This window comes from Zootoca vivipara, chromosome 7, assembly GCF_965207765.1.
Source record: "Zootoca vivipara chromosome 7, rZooViv2.hap1.1, whole genome shotgun sequence".
Classification (NCBI taxonomy): Eukaryota; Metazoa; Chordata; class Lepidosauria; order Squamata; family Lacertidae; genus Zootoca; species Zootoca vivipara.
In genome coordinates this window covers 39,247,008-39,266,218 of record NC_142590.1, presented here as the reverse complement: position 1 = coordinate 39,266,218, position 19,211 = coordinate 39,247,008, and the positions used below count along the sequence as shown (strand labels likewise).

General features: G+C 41.6%; 1 protein-coding gene across 4 annotated transcripts in view; it reads right to left on the bottom strand.

Annotated features, from left to right (window-relative positions):
* The window catches only part of GLIS1 (GLIS family zinc finger 1), a 191,932-nt gene that overhangs the window by 90,091 nt on the left and 82,630 nt on the right, over nucleotides 1-19,211 (bottom strand). The gene's annotated exons all lie outside the window — the stretch shown is intronic.

Sequence of the window (19,211 nt, the reverse complement as noted above, 5' to 3'; positions counted from 1 at the left end):
TCTGTGTCTCCACTAGGCAGTCCGTTTGCTACACTGCTGCCTGTCAGCACTTGGACCCTGCAATGGTCATTCAGATTCCTTTGACCAAAAATATGCAAGACCCAAAATCAGAGGTGGGGAAACCTTTTCAGCTTAAGGCCTGAATTCTCTTCTAGGCACCTCCCAGGCATCCTACGCCAGTGAGGCCAGAGGCAAAAATGGACACCACAATGAATATAAATGCTTCATTTGTACAAGGTGCTGGTTTTATACACATTCCCAGATCGCTCTTTATTCTCCATCCAGTAAACCACTTTCAGTCTGAACACCTTCAAACTGCATGATCTGTCTTCATTTCCAGTTTTTGCCCAGCCCTAAGTAGTGCCAACAACAATTCAAATCTTGTCCAGAATTTCAAAGGGTTCAGGTTAAGGCCTGTTCTAGGTCCATTTTATTTCATTAGCCATTTCATACTATCTGGCAATTAAAGGAGATACTTTTAGGACTCAATCCCACAGTGATTCCCCCAATACCAAGGGATTATTAAGAGATTCAACCAAGCTCTAGCCAAAAGTGAAAAATGTAGAGTAATCAGCAAGAGTAATCAGGTTTCAGAACACCAATAGGCCAGAGCAGAATCATGTGACAGCATTCAACCCATACAGAAAAATCCCAGTCACACTTGCTTTCTGATCTGAGAAACTAATGGGCTTTGTTTCCTATCAATGAAGTAACACTTGCCTTCCCTCCTAGACCTGGCAAAACTAGATATCACACACAAAAAATCAATGGGTTAGGACAGGGGTCAGCAAACTTTTTCAGCGGGGGGCCGGTCCACTGTCCCTCAGACCTTGTGGAGGGCCAGACTATATTTTGGGGGGGAGGGGAATGAATGAATTCCTATGCCTCACAAATAACCCAGAGATGCATTTTAAATAAAAGAACACATTCTACTCATATAAAAACACGCTGATTCCTGGACCATCCGAGGGCCAGATTTAGAAGACAATTGGGCCGCATCCAGCCCCCGAGCCTTAGTTTGGGGACCCCTGGGTTAGGAGCCTTCTCACATACATACCAGCGATGCTAACGCACAACCAGAAATTGCACACATTTTTCAATGGTGGGGCATATTTCAAAGCAGTGCATGTGTGCTGCATAGCAGTATGTATATGCATTAAACATATAGGTAAAAGGTAAAGCATTGTACATATAAGGGGTAGTGAACTAGGAGAAGAGGCTATGAGAAATATGGGGATATAGCGGTAAATAAAATGTGAGGTGTTTGTGTAAACATATAGGTGAATAATGGACATGAACTTCTAGATATCATAGAGTATACAGCACATACATATACAGAGTGTTATTTCTAAGACAATGCTACCAATAGCTTTCTTTATTCACAAACCAATTTAAATGAGCTGGATTTAGGCTCCCATTATTATTTACAATGACATTTTTCATATAATGGATTAAGTGCTTTATAACAGAGATATTCACAATAATTCAGTACATTGGGCTGGGAGATAAACCAAGTCAACCTAATGAGATTTGTGACTGTACAGATTTGAACTTGAACACCAGCATAATTCCCACATATTGCAGACAATGTGTGCATACTGTTTTAAAATACTTTTGTACACACAGTTCAGTCAACATCTTTGGATCAAATGTAAGAGAAGAGGTATGAATAACAGTGCAGTATTGTGAAAATTTCAACCCCTCCCCAACAGCACTCTTGGCAATATCACAAGCATAGCAATGATTCAGCTGGCAGATCTCAGTGGATTATTGTGGCCAATTTGGAAAAACACTCCTAACAAGTCCTTCTTTCCAGAAACCAATATAAATTTGGAAGGGGATTATTAAACCGAAGGAAAGTACAACACAAGACTTGAACAGCATTTCTGGAAGAACTGTTTGAATTAAGTTATTAGTGTTAGTTTATAAGTCTTAATAATACAGATAAAAAAGCATTACCATGACAAAGGATATTGGCAATTATACTTCAATTTAAAACGACGTTTTATTTCATAGATGTGAGTAATGTTTGCATGGGTACACTAGTACAATATGTGAACATATAACTTATGCATGTTTATGGCACTATATATTGTTGTTGGCATCCATCTGTCTCATGAGACAATGGAGCGCGCCTCAAGAAATGAAGTCCAACTTCTGCATTAGCGCAAGACTGGGCAGTGTGTATGGAGGTCCTGGGATGCCCAGATGAAAAGAGCCCCCTCCCGGCCTCACTGATGTGGTCCAAAGGAAAGCAGAGCAATATGTCTGGCACCAGCTTTGTTGCACGATTTGCTGGAAGGAGGTGTACAAGGTGCCAACCATCTTAGGAACTCCACTCTGGATTTGTGTAGGGTTTACTCCTTAGCTTTTTCTTTTCCCAAGGATATCCCACAAGGCAGCAGAGGTTTAGGATAAGAGTTTTCCTTCTCCTAGATGGGCTATGCATATACACTGCCTTTTTCTACATAATGAAATAATCAATGGGCTGGTGGACAAACAGTATACTAGTGCAACCTGCTAAAGCAGATTCTCCCCCTAGAGGAGAACATGGGTTGCGGAAAGGTTAACAAGACATCCCAGGGTTGGATTGGTGGGTGTGCTGTTGCTGGGGAAATTTGCTTGTAGCAAATGATTGACAGCCTAAACCCTATATATGCTTAGCGAGCAGCTTTCAGTTCCACTTTTGCTGCCCGCAACGAATCTCCCGCCCACCCTCCTCTAATTTTAGGTGTTTTTGCATTGACGTTGCTGCGCCTCTCATGGGGTCGCCTGTTTTGGATCAGGGGCCTGGTAGGAATTTTGCCACTTGGCTGATTGGCTGGTGCCAGGTGGTTTTTGCCTACTACACTGCAATAAGTCACAACTTGTAAGGTTGGCGGTTAGGCATTGGTTCAAATTGGATGGTGGGGGGGTACGCATTTTGGTTGGGCCTGCCCCTCATGGTTGCTGCTGCCTTTAGGGGTATTCCTTTAAAGGAATCCTGGGGCTCAACATGTTTGTCCGTTTATCCCTGTTAGGGGCCAGGGCCTCGGGGAGCATCAGAGGGATGAGGTCAAGGGCTTGGGCCCCTGCCCCGACCTCTCCCAGAGGGTGCTCACCTACTGGCTTCCCTACTAGGCTAGTGGGAGTCAGATCTGTCCCAGGCGAGGGACAGAGAGCAAGAACCAATGCCTAAGCAACCACTCACATTCAGTTGTATTTAAATAAAGTTGTGGCCAAACTAATGCCAAAAACCTTAAACTTAAAATATTGTGTGAAGTATGAGTTATTGGGGGGGATGTCTTGGTACCTCGGCACGCAAATTGCTCCCACAGTCTTAACATTATTTCCTAGCGATGAAAAATACCTTTTGCATTGGATTTTTGTAACATTCACTTCACATGGTTCACAGCACTGAAAATGTGCTCTTAGTCCTGACTCAAATTAATACCTAGCATTTACCCCGTACTCCAAATAAACACCACTTTAGATTTTGTGATGACTTACAGCTCCGTATCTTCATGGTGCCTTTATTGTGACCATGAGAGGTTTCGGCTGCATTTCCATTGTCTACATCCAGGTCATGTTTTTGAGGGAAATATCACAATATCTGGTAACAAGGTTACATTTTAAAGCAACTTAAAAGTGAGTGCTGCCTGTGTCCAAGTTGAAAAATGCATATAAAAATAATCAGAACCAGACTGAGGCCATGAATACAACTATTGTAGGCTCCCAATAGTCAGAAATCAGGATTAAAGTCACTTTCACAATCGAAATTGGTTTGCAATAGTCCAAAAAATTATAATTTGTAGTTTTGTTGTTTACCAGTTAGTACATTTAAGCCAATGCTCCAGTCTTTATTTTCATTTTCTTCCTATATTATGGTACAATTGATGGCAAGGAAAAACAGCATTAAAACAATTACAATGTTGTCAATACAATATCGCAATCCAAACCACACAATATAAGCTACAGATTTTACTGTCTATTTTGTCTAAGGTGGCAGAGCTGCACATTAGTTTCGTGTGCTCCAAATAATTTCTGGGCATAACACCATGGATTTAAAGTAAGAGTGAGCCAGTTTTTTAAAAAGAAAAAAAATGGTTTTGTTTATGTTACAATGGATGCTTTCACAAATTGTCCTTGGAAAAACCAACTTTAAAACCCAAGAGTAAGTTGCTTAAATATAAACTTAAATAAACTCCATTTGGTAATGAAGCAAAGTACACACCAAGGCAAACTATAAGGGACAACAATAGGGATTTATAGAAGTGGTTTTCACATGCCATGAAACCAATTGTGGCTGGTGGGAAAGTTCATACTGTTCTGCAGTGGCAAATGCCAAAATTAGTTTATGTTGCACTGTTGGAGGCTTTTGCACACCACAAACCTGATCCATCGCCTTGCAGTGATAGAGGATCTATGTCACAAGCATTTAAAGTGGGGTTGAATGCTTAGAAACTGAGGCCCTGGGAGGAGGGTTTGACAGAGGTGACAGAGGCAAGCACCCCATGGCTGCCTTTTGCAAGCACTAGTCAAATGAGTTGAGGGACCCTCCAGATCAGATTTTGGGACAGCAAGGAGAGAGGAGAGGAAGGGCAAGTTCTCACAAGTAGAACATCATTTGTGCAGCATGGGATACAACCCAATGTACGAATGTACACATAAATGATTACATAAAAAGCTTAACACTTTCTGGATCGATCCCAAGACAGAAGGTAGATACTCAAACCCTTACCCATTCTCCAGTTGCTACCGTGTCACAGAGGTCTCACATCACCTACTGCACTGGCCACATAGTATTAAAGTGACCTTGAGTCAGCCATGAGAGAAATTAGAGGTCAATGTGCAAGAGCAGGTCATCTAGGGTGACATTATGGAACCTGAGGAGGTGGTTCAAGTTAGTTAAATGACAGAAAAGAGGGTACTTCTCCAAATCAGGATGCATTGACATTACTGCCTTAGAATGCAATTAAGTGGGAGCGTTTCAAAGTTGTTTCCTCCCTAGCTTCAATTTGTTTCTGTTTGCCTACATACCAGGGGGCATTGATAGGCCAGGGATGTCTTTACCCTATGCAAATGTGTTCACACCTTGCCAATCAATGTGAAGCTGGCTTGAGAAACAACACATCTTCTAACAAAACACAAGATACATATGCACTTTGGATAATGTTGTGTAACTAGGAGTTAAAATCCCAGCACTGGAAATGCTATGAGTGCACAGTAAGTGGGAGTGGAATCGCAGTGTGAATTTAAGTTATATGGAAGTATTTTTCATGAGACATGAGAGGAATGGACTGGAGACAGAGTGGCCATTAAGTGTGCTCAGCAACTCAAGACCAGTTGTGGCATACAGTAGAAGACAAGATAGAGGTAAATTTGTTTTAGGCTGCTTAATTTTAGCCATCCAAAATGCTTTATGTTGAATCTATAGGGACAAGGCCCAGAAAAGATCTACCTCCTTGTCCACTATTACTGGGCATACCTGCCAAGTCTCCCGCTGAAAAATGCGGGATCAGCAGCGGCGCGGCACCGGAAGTTGCGTAGAAGCAACTTTCGGGGCTGCTCCGCCCATGTGTGGGCACCAGAAATCAAGCAAAGCGGCACCGGAAGTCGCTTCTACGCATGCCTGGAAGCCATCTTGGTAGTGGCCACATGGTGGCGGCCATCACCAAAATGGCCACCAGGCATGCGTAGAAGCGACTTCCGGTACCACTCTGCCTGATTTCCGGTGCCCACACATGGGCAGAGTGGCACCCAAAATGGAGGTTCCCTGGCAGGTAGGAAATCCGGGGGATTTCCGGGATTTTTCTCCATTTGGGAGAACAGCGGGAAACGGATTAAAATTTGGGGGTTTCCCGTGAAAAACCGGATACTTGGCAGCTAAGTTACTGGGTCTCAGTGTCCTGAACTATATTTGATATTTTTCTTTCGAAACCACGCTTCTCCACTACAGGGATAGAGGTGGGGTCAAGTGATGGGGACCCAGCAGACAGAAGGTGGGGCCAACAAGTGTGGTCCTACCTTGTCATGCAATTCCAATTGTGTGCGCAGTCAACGCTAACATAGGGCTCCTGTCATAGAAACTGACACGCACATAACAATGGAAATAATATCTTGAAAACTATATCAAAACTGCACACAAAAATAGGAAGCAATCAATTATAAAAATGTAAATTCCATCAAGTAAATGATGCCGTTTGAATTACCTTTAGTACACATTGTATTCACAACAAAATATTTGGACGACACCATCCTGGAGGTGTTAATTTCTTTACCCCTCAAATTCTCTAGTTGTTTTTTTTCATATAAAAAAATTACACTACACTTATAGAGGAATTACTATGAAATTATATTTTTGCCCTTTCGCTCTCTGGTGCAGTTCTTCTGGAAATAACCCTCCTTTGAACAAATTAACCCAAGGGCAATCTTCTGACCTTCCCTTGGATATTATTCCTCTGGAGGTGTTACATTCCTATCTTCTTTGAAATCTATGAAATCCATGTAAAACTTACTTTCTGTATGATTCTACTTATCTAGGTCAGCAATATCTAGTTATTTTTTTCAAATCCAATTATAGGTAACTCAGACTGAAACTGGATGTTATGGAATGTTACGGAGATCATGTGGTTACCGCTGAAAACTATATCATCATCAATCAGATTTCTTACATACCCTTCACCAAAAGATGACATCACCACACACTAGACATTTTCCTGTTTTGTAAACAGCAGCCAATGAAATGAAGGAGGTTCAAGAGAAGGGGGAAATGTGCAGTTGCTGCTTTTTATAGCCTCAGACTGCAGATAAACAACCATTTAACCTGGATAACGTCCAGTGACTAACCCAGAATGTGTGGCTTCTTGATTTTAATGCTAAAAACTAACATAAAATGAAGAAGTTCCATTAATAGTAGTGTGAATACTTTGAAGCAAGTGATTTGAGAATTGTTTCCAGTAATGACGGACCTTCCATAAAAATATTTAATAGCACAGGAGGCCTCACAAGAAAGTTTATTTTTGATCCTCTTCAATTTTGGCTTTGCTCTTTTTCATCCTGTTAACTCTTACTTATCGCTTCCTGAACCCTTCTAAGCAAATATTCCCTCCCCCCCCCATCTCCCTTAGTGCTTTCTTTGGGCAAGCTGGACACAATTCACTCTTTTAATCTTCCCTTAAAAGCCAGTGTTCCATGTTTTCAAACAATTCTTTAATTTCCTATCCTCTTAGTGAGTGCCAAAGACACTAAAATGAGAGATGGAGACTTGCCACAACAAAATGGAACTCCTATAGTTCCGGACATGAAAGTCAGCTGGCTGTTCTTCTAATATGGGGATAAACTCCCTAGAACATTTTAACTAATTAACTCTAATCCACCACTTAAGTGTGTGTGTTTCTTTTTAAAGCAACAACTCAACAACATTACTAATATAGATTGCTCTTGTAAGATTAGAAATGTGAATCGTAACATGAACATATTACAGTCATTGTTTATATGCAAAGCACAGATCCCATATTCCAGGGGTCAGGAAACTTTTTCAGCAGGGGGCCGGTCCACTGTCCCTCAGACCTGGGGGGGGACTATATTTCGGGGGGGGGGATATGAACGAATTCCTATGCCCCACGAATAACCCTAGATGCATTTTAAATAAAAGCACACATTCTACTCATGTAAAAACACCAGGCAGGCCCCACAAATAACCCAGAGATGCATTTTAAATAAAAGGACACATTCTACTCATGTAAAAACATGCTGATTCCTGGACCGTCCACGGGCCGGATTTAGAAGGTGATTGGGCCACATCCGGCCCCCGGGCCTTAGTTCCCTGCTATATTCTATATAAAAATGCAGTCAATTGTTTAAAGAACCATAGAATTGTAGTGTTGGAAGGAACCCCAAAAGTCATCTGTCCAATTCCTTGCAATGCAGGAATCACAACTAAAGCATCCATGACAGATGGCTCAATGGGCTAAAGAAGCACAAGCAGTCACTTGCAGTGTTTCAGCCTAGACATGATCCTGCTTGCTAACGGCTTGGAATTAAAACTTTTAGCTTTGTCCTATTTGCCAATAAATCCCTATGAATTTGTTTAATACAAAGTATTATTGGAACACATTTGTACCAACTTCCAAGTGATATGATGGGAACAAGCAGGGAAGGAACATGCTCTTTCCCCACTAAAGGGGGGGGGGCAAAATCAACCATGGAAAACAGAGTTTGGTCACATACAAATTAGCATTAGACCCCTAATGACTTGGGCTTTGATTAAGGCCTAGCAATGGCATAGGCAAACAAGTTTGTATCTCAAGACGTTGGCTTTCTTAAAAGAAAAATTGAAGTCTTATTCAAATGAAGAGAACAAAACGGAACACAAACTTTGGCAAAAGAAGTGCAAGCAAACAATAAGGGATGCTAAAAAAAAATTGAGATGCACATCGCTAAAAGTGTATAGATGAACAACAAGAAGTTCTTTAAATATATTAGTAGCAGGAGACACTTAGATAGCAAGGGAGTCGAAGGTGTGCTAAGTAAGATAAGGAAACTGCTGAGGAGCTCAATTAATTATTTGTATTTGTCTTCACAATGGAAGATATAGGGCAAGTTCCAGTGCCTGAAATAACTAACTTTGGTAGGAAGGGAGTCTGAGGAACTGAAGCACATAGCAGTGAGGAGAGATTAAGAGCTGGGCCAAACACACAAAATAAAAACTGGCAGATCACTGGGCCTTGACGGCATCCACTGGAGAGTACTCAAATAACCTAAATGTGAAATTGCTGGCCTGCTAACAAAAAGAGTAATTTGTTCCTAAGATCAGCCTCCATACATAAAGATTGGAAGATGGTCAATGTAACACCATACAGGTTCAGGATGGTCCTGGAAATTACTGGCTGGTTAGCCAAATATTGGTTGTGTGGCGATACCCCGATCCCTCCCAGAGTAAATAAAGACATTGGACAAATTGCATAAGGTTAATGGGCGTTAAAAGGCACAACTTTATTGATTACGGATATAGAGAGGTATTGGCTTAGGCATTGGATCTAACCATCTATATCCGACTCCAGCCCGTTCTGCTGGCAGTCTGTGAAGGGTTAACCACCGTTGGGTGAGTCCTGCGATGCATATCAACTAGGACTCACCCTGGGGCCACCGCTAGGGGGCGTGCCTTTTGGCCCTCACCTACCACGGCTTCGGACTTGGCCACGCCCCGGACTCCTTAAGGGAGTACCCTTCAGCATTTTGGGGGGAGGTGATGGCAGCAAACCCCCCCACCTGTAACCTTTCAGAGATAATCCAATGCCTACTGCCAAAAACTAAAGTTGTGACGAGTTGCTACGAGGTAGGCGAAAACCACCAGGCCAGAGCCAATTCACCAAGTGGGAAAATTCCTTCCAGGCCCCTCAATGGCGACCAACCGAGGTCCATAGCAATGTCAAAGAAGGGCCCTGCCTAAAGGGAGGGTGGGCAGGAAAAACGAAGCGGCTGGGGGGGGGGTCAGGAGAGACTGAATCCCAGCCGCGCACTCACTCAAATTAGCGAGCCACGCCCCCTTGGAGCGTCCTGATTGGACACGCCAAGGGAGCGCCGCGTCTGGGAGCCAGCCAATGGGCTGGGAGAATGGCAGCCATTCTCCCAGCACGTGCTCAGGCTCGTGGCCTGCCCACAATCTCACCTCCTTCTACGTCGGAAGTGACTTTCTGGGGAAACTGGTAGAAAATATTGTTAAAGATAAACTAACCAAGCACACAGAACAATAAGGGCTGAAGCAAAGCCAGCATAGCTTCTGCACGGGCAAGTCCCTCACAAACCTTTGAGAGTGTCAACAAGCATACAGGTAGAGGTGATCCACTTAACATAGCATACTTGGAATTCCAAAATTTTTTGGCTAGGTATATAGCAAAAGACTCATGAGTAAGCTTAGCCATCATAACAATGCAAGAACAGTCTGCTGGATCAGGTCAATTATCTAACTAGTCCAGTATCCTGTTCTCACAGTGGCCATCCAGATACCTGTGGCAAACCTTGAAACAGGACCCCACCACAAGAGCCCTCTCCTTGCCTGGGGTTGACAGCAATTAGTATTCAGAAGCATTATGACCTCTGACTGTGAAGACAGAGCACAGCCATTAGGGCTAGTAGCCATTGATAATCTCAATGAATTTGTTTACTCCTCTTTTAAAGCCAGCCAGGATGGTGGTTACCATTGCCTCGAGTAAGAGCAAGTTTCATAGTTTATGTGCTGTTCAAATAAGTACTTTCTTTTACTTGTCCCGAGTCTTCCAACATTCAGCTTCACTGGATATCCATGCGTTCTAGTGTTATGGGAGGGACAAAAAAAAATCTCTAACCATTGTCTCCATGCTATGCATAATTTTATAAACTTTATAAACTTCTATTATGTCACTTCTCACTCACTATTTCTCTAAACTAAAAGTTCCCAAATGCTGCAACCTTTCCCCATAGGGGTGTTACTCCATCCCTATGTTCATTTTCTGAGCAAGGCTCTACTTAAGTTCTGAGCAGCAGGTTCTCCAGCTGTTCTTCTTAAGTCCCTCTCCTGTTCTCTTCCCTTTGAGCAGGCACCTTGGTGGAACTGCTTACGTTTCTGGGCTGCCTGGCCAAGTCCCCCTCTCAATATGTCTCAGACAATTCTGTGTGGAAAGGCCCCTGACGGAGAGAACAGGCAAAGAAGAAGCCACTCCAAGCCATCCGTTCCAACATGCACCACGTGTACATGCATGTTGCTCTGCTCACATGATGCATGCTGACACTACTACATTGCAATATTTGAGTGAGCAGCAGGCAGGTACCAAGAAAAGCAGTGAGCAAGCAGCAGCAACTTGCTAAGACAACAGAGGGGGGTGTGCCATGTGGTCTGCTCTGCATATCCAAAGCTAGTTTGCTACCTTAGGTGAAGTGGAGTACACCATCCCATCACCAGTGCTGAAGGAAAAAACCACTGCCAGTCCAGATGGCTTTTAATGTGTGGCAGCAAAATGTCTTGAGATAGTGTTGGGGGTCCTGGATACGGTGGGCTTCAATCATTGCTGGCCTCTCTCTGTGAATGAGGATGCAAATGACTAACCTTCCCTCACTTCAGGCAAAATATTGGAATTCTGTTCTCAAGGTTCAACAGACAATGCACAAGTCTAATTTTTTTTACTGTGTCAACTTGCACTCTGAAGGATGCTCAAAACCATTTCTGATCAGATAACGTTAATTTTCACAGTGTAAAGGAATAATTTTAACTTGTTTAACCTGCACACAGAGGTTAACGGAGTAAGAGATTAGAAACACTTGGATGAAACCCCATGCATCAGGACTGTTTTGTTAGAGGCTTCCTGCTAGACCATAAAAGAGTCTTGAAAAACTCCCCATTTTATCGTTCACCCATGTACTGCAAAGGTACCAACACAATTCATAGAAGTAATCACTTGCAGACTTAGTAGGCACTCTCAGCTGACACAAATGAAAGATTTATTGTTGGGATGATGAAACAAAGAGCAAGTTGTGCAAACTTTACCGAGTTGGATTATGAGAACATGCTTTTTCCATTTCCCATTTTTAAATGCCTTGGGTGCAATTTCAAAAGAAAGGCCAATATAAGTTATTCAGCAAAGCAAGTTGCATGGTATCTGGACACAGGAACTTCTTTGTGGACACGCTATCTCTACACATAGGAAGAATAAAACAACACAGAGAGTCTGGACCACTTTGCTGAGTAAGTCTAATAATCCAAGCTTGCACTACAGTTCTTAACAGAAAGTAGTACCACAAAAAGTATATGATTGCTATTATTTACAATTTCCTTTAATTGTTTGATTTTTTTAAAAAATCATTTACTTTTTCAATAAGTTACTTTATGTTGATCAAGTCAAGATACAATTCACAAAAACAAATCTCTATAGAATCATAAATGTTTACAATCCAATATTCAATAAACAGATCTTAAACAGGCCGGGGGAACAAGAGAGATGCTTGTGGGATTTTGCAGCATCAGTGCCACAGAGTTAAACTGTAGTCTTCCACCACTACTACCTGGGATCAGCCCTGCAGGTCAGGAATGGAACAAGCAAAACACCCATGCCAAAAAGCTTATACAGAATGACACCATGATCAATAATATCAACCACCACAAAGAGATCTAGAAGAAGCAGGGTTCCCTCTTACACTTTCCCACTACACATTACCCATTAGGACAGGTGACAGAAATATTTGGCCCTCCCAATGTTGCTGAACTACAACTCCCATCAGCCCCAGCAGGCATGGCCTATGGCCAGGGATGTTGTGAGTTGTAGTTAAGCAACATCTGGAGGTTTCCCACACCTGCATTAAGCTGACTAAGAAAGTTTCTGAAACCAAACTGAAATAAATCCAAGCAGTGTCCTCAGAGAGCTTCTAGAAATGTCCTGCAACTACCTCCTTAACAACAATTAGGAATACCTCTTTAAAGATGCCTGGAATTACCCCCTTGGACTAGAAGTAAAAAGCATGAAAGGGCAAGGATAGAATTGAAAAGTGGGCCAAAATCCTTCAAGCATCTTGTCACCATTCTGAGGTTGGAACAAATGAAGCCCATCCCACAAAAGAAAACTATATGATGCTCCAGACTCATCAATGGACTATCTTGTGTCAACTATGGCATCCACATAGAAAAGGATATACTTAGCATTCTTTCTGATGTTCACAGCAAACATGTTACAGCAGTCTCCCAAAGTTTCCTTTATATCGGTATGGGGGTGTAGTTGCAATGGACCAAAAGAGTATGCTTCTTTGCCAATATCACCACCACAGAATAGAATCAGCAATAAGTTCTAGCCTGTGTTTGGTAGCATTTACATCAAGTCTTTTGCCACTTATGATCAGGGGTCAGCAAACTTTTTCAGCAGGGGGCCGGTCCACTGTCCCTCAGACCTTGTGGGGGGGGCCTATATTTTGAAAAAAAAATATCAAGAAATTCCTATGCCCCACAAATAACCCAGATATGCATTTTAAATAAAAGGACACATTCTACTCATGTAAAAACATGCTGATTCCCGGACCATCCGAGGGCCGGATTTAGGAGGTGATTGGGGCGCATCCGGCCCCTGGGCCTTAGTTTGGGGACCCTGATCTAATCTATCCAACTGTTTCATCCCTCAACTCTGGGCAGAGGAGTTGCAATGCAGACTTCGCAAACTAAAAGAGAACATCTAGGACATGGGTGTCAAACACAAGGCCCGGGGGCCAAATCCGGCCCGCCAGACCTCGTCATATGGCCCGCCGAGCGCCCCAGCCAGCGGGACCCAGCAGCGGGACCTTGCTGCTGAAGCGCCGCGCCGACAAAGCGCCGACAAACAGCTGGGGCCTGGGGGGGTAGAAAGGCGGCTGGAGCAGTGCTGCATGGAGCACCCCGAGCCACAGCAGGAGAAGGAGGAGGTAGCTTGCCAGGTCAGCGCCCAGCAGCGCCGCACGGAGAGTCCCGATCCTCTGCGACGCAGCAGTGCTCTGTAGCACTTTGAATCCTCCTCCTCCTGCCACGGCTCGGCGCCTGGAAACGGCTGCTGCTGAAGCACAGACAAAGCACCCAGCAGCGCCGCGTGGAGGAGCAGGAGGATTCAAAGTGCAGCCAGCAGCAGCAACACTCCCAGAGACTCGGGGCGCTCTGCGCACGCTGCTGGGTGCCGACCCAAGCCTCTGGGAGCTGGCAGGAGGAGGAGGAGGCTTGCCGGGTCGTCACCCAGCAGCGCGTGTGGAGCGCCCCGAGTCTCTGGGAGCGTTGCTGCTGCTGGCTGCCGGAGGCTAGGGGCACTCTGCGCGCGCTGCTGGGTAACGACCCAGCAAGCCTCCTCCTCCTCCTCCTCCTCCCGGCTTCCTGAGGCTTCGGGGCGCTCTGCGCGCGCTGCTGGGTGACGTCCCAGCAAGCCTCCTCCTCCTCCTGCCGGCTCCCAGGGGCTTGAGTCTCATTCAAACCAACTTTAAAGAACACATTTTTTTAAAAAAAAATCAGCAGTAGCATGGTCATAAAACCACATCTAAAAAGTCTGGGGTAATACAACGTTTTCACCTGGTACCAAAAAGAAGAAAAAAAGACTCAGGTCCAGATGAACCTCTGCGCGTGCTGCTGGAACCACTTGCAGTAATAATAATAAAAAGACACCCACCGAAAATAAGCCACCCTGTGTTTTTTGAGGAAAAAAAGTTATAAGACGGTGTCTTAAAAAAGGGAAAACACGGTAGGATGCTGCTTTATACTTAAACCCTTAAACCCTGGAACCAGGAGAACAGCTCCAGTGATTCAATCTCAGCCAGTCCCTTTGGTGAAGGGTGGTGGCTCACTGGCAGAACATCTGTCCTGCATGCAGAAGGACCCCAGCATCTCCAGGTACTAGTAGCTCTGCAAAGGTCCTGCATGAAACCCTAGCGAGCCTCCACCACCCAGTGCAGTTACCAAAAATCATTTTTCAATAAATTGTACAATAATTGTACATTTGAATATCTACTTGCCATTATTCTGACTATGTTTCTGCTTTCAGAGCTAGTTATTACTTACATTATTACAAAAAACAGTAATAACTGAATGCAGTGACAATAATTTATGATAATAAAGAGTGGACACATAGTCCTACAGATACTACTGGCCCTTTGAGGGTGACCAAACTGCTGATGCGGCCCCCGATGAATTTGAGTTTGACACCCCTGATCTAGGAGCTGTAATGTCAACCATTAAACTAATCTCTGCATTCCATAGGTCAACCGGGGCATCAGCAAGCCATGAATCAGAAACATGTTGAAGGCCATCAGTTCTGTGGGAAAGACCTATGCCAGCATTCCCTACCAAATGGTTCAATGAGTGCAGAGCCCGCTTTTTCAAAACCAGCTCCTACTCAACTAGGCAAAGACTGAAAGAACCCAGTGAAGCAAGGTGTCTTGCCTTCATTTAGGTAAAGGAAAACAAGCATAAAACAGTGTAGGTGAATACCTACACTATATTTCATGACACATTGTTGTTAACAATGTAATGGTCACTGCCTGTGCTTTCCGTGTTTTATTCCCCTCTAATGTCACCATTTACAATTACATGAACACCACCACCACTACACACCAGAACAATGTGCATGTGTGTATATATCAGCAACTCAATATAAATTTTCATGCGCCTGATGAAGGGAACCCTGGTCCACAAAAGCTTATGCCACTTATTTTTAGTTTTTAAGGATTCACAAGTCACTTTTTTATTTTTGTGGCAACAGAATAACACAGCTACCACTCTGGAAAATTATATATTCATGAATCATCATTGGACAGCTGTCATCCTTGCGAAATTTTTAAACGTACATACTCAGGTTTAAAATAATAAAATTCTGCAACTTAAAGTTATATTCTTCAACACTTCATTAAGCTTCTTGTAAGTTGTCTTTTATTAATAATATAAACACACTTTGTGAAGACTGACATTTTTATCACTTTACATAAAGGCTACAACACAGAAGGGAAAGATAGATAGTACCGTATTTTGTAAATTATACCTCAATAGCCCCACCCCACCTCTTCTGGTGGAAATAACATACATATTTACATTTGCAAACAGGGACTTAAAGATTATTGTACAAGACTGGGATCACTATTAATTGTTAATCAAAATTATGGTGAAAGTAAAAGATGATATGATAAATCTTGGGTGGGGAGGCTTTAAACTGAAAATATTTAAGTTGGATAGTTTTTTGCTCTCAGACAATCAAAATTCCAATTGTCTGGGACACCAAATCTACAAAAGCTTGAAATTAATCTTCAAAAGTTCAAGTCTTAGAGGCATTGCATCATTATTTTTGTTGGATATATTTCTGATCATAATGCAGATGAGCACCAAATTTAATAAAACTAAAATAACACAAGTTAAGTATGAAACATAACAGGATATTGCAAGGAGATTAGGTAGTTTCCTTCAGACTACTTACACAGCCCAAGGAATAAAAAGAGAATAAGACCAGGAGAAAGTGCATATCCACACGCAAATGAAGGATACAATGTAGAAAAGGAATCAATTAATTAGAATATTCTAGAAGATAATACAAAAGGACTCATAAAGATTTTGGCACCAAATGTAAAAATGAACCTGCCCCCACCCCCCAAAAATATATCAGTAATTCCTTTACAGCAGATAGAATTTTACTTTTCCTCTGTCTGCTGCTGAGAAAAGAGCACACTGGCTAAATTTAAACCAGCTGTAATGATGAGTGTTACAGTTGGACTGAAAGGAAGCTTACCTCATGAAAGTATTGTGGAAACTGCTGTTGGAAAGATAATAAAAGGATTAACTGCCATTTTAGTGGACCATTTACTTTTCAATCAAAATGTCTCATGTATTTCCTGTTCTCAAGTAGCCTGAATTCCAAAATTCCTTTGTCTATTACAGTACATAGTAGCAAAGCCTGTCATAAGAAATTAATAATTTTACATGGACAGGAGCTTTTATGCATATAGACAGGGAGCTACTTGTTGCCAGCCTCCTGTGAACACGTTCGATGCATATTCAGCCAACAAATTTTGCAGAACAGACTGGAAAGATACCCATAATCAAAGAAAATAAAAATGTGCTTTGGAAGGACATCAAGAGAAAAAGGAATCATTGGGGGGGTGGGGAGAGGGAGAAGTACAGGGCCACAGCAACCACCCAACAATGACCACTGGTTGTTGTTACGGATCTTGACTTTAGAAAAAAAATCTGCTAATTGTTTCTAAACTCACGCAGGGCATCAATTTGCACAAAATAATTCATACTTTGAACTCGTAGTTATAAACTTTTTCCAAAGAAAACACATTTTTTTACAGTAATATTGCAGCAAAAAGCACAAATTCATATAGTCCTAGTACAGCAATGATTTTGAAGATATGTTTCCTTAATATCTTAACCTTTTAACATTTTAAAACCAACGTTGGCGAGAAATATACATTTTAACAGTCCCTTCAGAGTCCCAAAGATGCATTCTTTACTTCAAATATTTAACTCTCCTTTACTTTACTCATAGTTACTAAACAGTTATTAACAGTCTCCCCGGGCATCACAACTTGTTTTGTTGTGCTAGGTTCTTTCATTCTGACTGGGTCACAAAAGCACATTCAAAATATTGCTCTGTCACCAGTACTGAAAGTCTTCTGTTATACATGAAAAATAGATTAATTATTTAAAGCGTATGCAACTATTTCATGGCCTATTTGCAACTCAATATTCTTCCAGTGTTGCTCATTATTTAATACAGATTAACACAGCAACATAAAGAAAGGAATCTCACAGTTTTCCTTACCCTGAATTATAACAGCTGGTTTGTGTGAAATGCTAACTGGGAAGGTAACATTAGAAAACTGCTATACTCGATAAAATAGCTGTCAAACACATACTTCAAAGAAAATATGGAAGAGGGTATTTCTTGCTGTCGAGTAAATCTAGATTTCTACACCACATCTTTCATCACTATAAAAAAGCAACTTAACCAAGCTTTTCTAATCTTAAAACAAACTTTTATAAAAGAGACAAAGAGAAAAATGAAGCCAGTACATTTGTTTTAACCACCTTTTTAAAAACAACTTACAAAATTATATAGCCAACTCTGCTGAGTAATCCAGATATTTTCATAGTTTCAAATTTCTAACTCCAACGCAGCACAATGTGTCTTTAGAAGATGCAAACTGGAGGTTTAAATTTCTACATGATGCTTCCCTCTATTACTACATAAATTATCTGTTCTGATTGGCATGTTAACTAGTGATGGTTTTTCCGATAAACTAATTTTCGGGTAAATCTTATTTGTTCACAATTAGTATCTAGAAAGCAATGTGCTTTTTTAGGAAAGCTGTGAATACTATTTAATTGTTTTTAGATGTCTGGTCATGAATGCACAAACAGAGACACCATCAATTTACCATTTTGAGCTTAATGGAAAGATTTAAAGGGTGCCATAATATATACATAATATAGTTTCAGATAAGGAGGATAAGACGTACATATAAAGCAGATTCTTTGTTGTCTTGATATTTCAAAATATTAAATAATAAATTGAACAGAGTATTGAGGTTAAATAAAGTAAAATCATAGAAACTATAAAGAAATACAGTACAGAAAGCATAATATGGGACATAGAGAATGGCCTATGGCCTATGCATAGAAGAAACTAGAGCAGACCACCTACTGTTTCACTACATTGTTTAACTTCCTCACACAACCATTCATGTATACCTAGATATGCTTATGAGCAATACATCAGCATCATAAGGAAGTATAACTAGACCTATGTTATTATTCCTTACCCTATGACTGTGCTTGGTAATAACTACAGGGTGGGGGGAATAGCTCCAATATTCCCCAATGCTTGCTATAAAGTCTTCTTGCTCTTTTTTAATTTAAAAGGACATCTTAGTTTAAAGGGAATGCTTGCCATTCCAGAATATCACAGCCATAGTATGTAACGAGTGTTCTTTTTTTCAGAGCACATCTCCACTGTACTCCACTGAAACCTCTCCCCCAACCCCCGCACCAAATCTCCAAAGTGCTTCTACTTGCTGATGTTTTCATGAGGCAACCCAATCTGCTGGTGTGGTTATTCCTTTGTAAGCAATACATTTGGGGTTGCAAACAAGAGTTTCATATTTCACTGCTGGGTTTGGAAGTTCTGACCAATCTTTCCTTGTTGTTATCTATTCTATTCAGGGTTTCATATTATTGCTGCTTTCAGCATGTGGAAAGCCAACTGCAAGTCATTAGCTTTTATTTTAATTGCCCACATTATTGTGATAACACAGGCAGAAACAACACTGTTCCAAGACGCTCTCTTTGGAATTATAATGTGGCTTAGATCTGCCTGATCAGAAGAAAACAGCTTTATTTCAAAACTCGTCTTTTGAAAGTTAAATGAAAGCCATCCTAAAAGTTTTATGTCATGCTCAACTGCAATTGTTAATGATAATAATAATAATAATTACTACTACTACTACTAGGATTCCCTTCCTTTTCTGTCATCTATAATTATAAAGGCTTCTGCTCAGTTGGAATACTGCTCAAAAGGCAGAATGAAAATAATTTTCATTAAATGTATTTCATGTTTGATTTAAATGTCACCAGAGGCACGCTGACCCTTCATGTCAAATGGCTGCAGGCTGCTTTGATCATCATACTAATGTTTCAATGGCCATTTTGAAAATAAACAACTGTATTAGGAGTCAAGCTTTTGCAGAGGGCAACAAAATATTATTCTTTG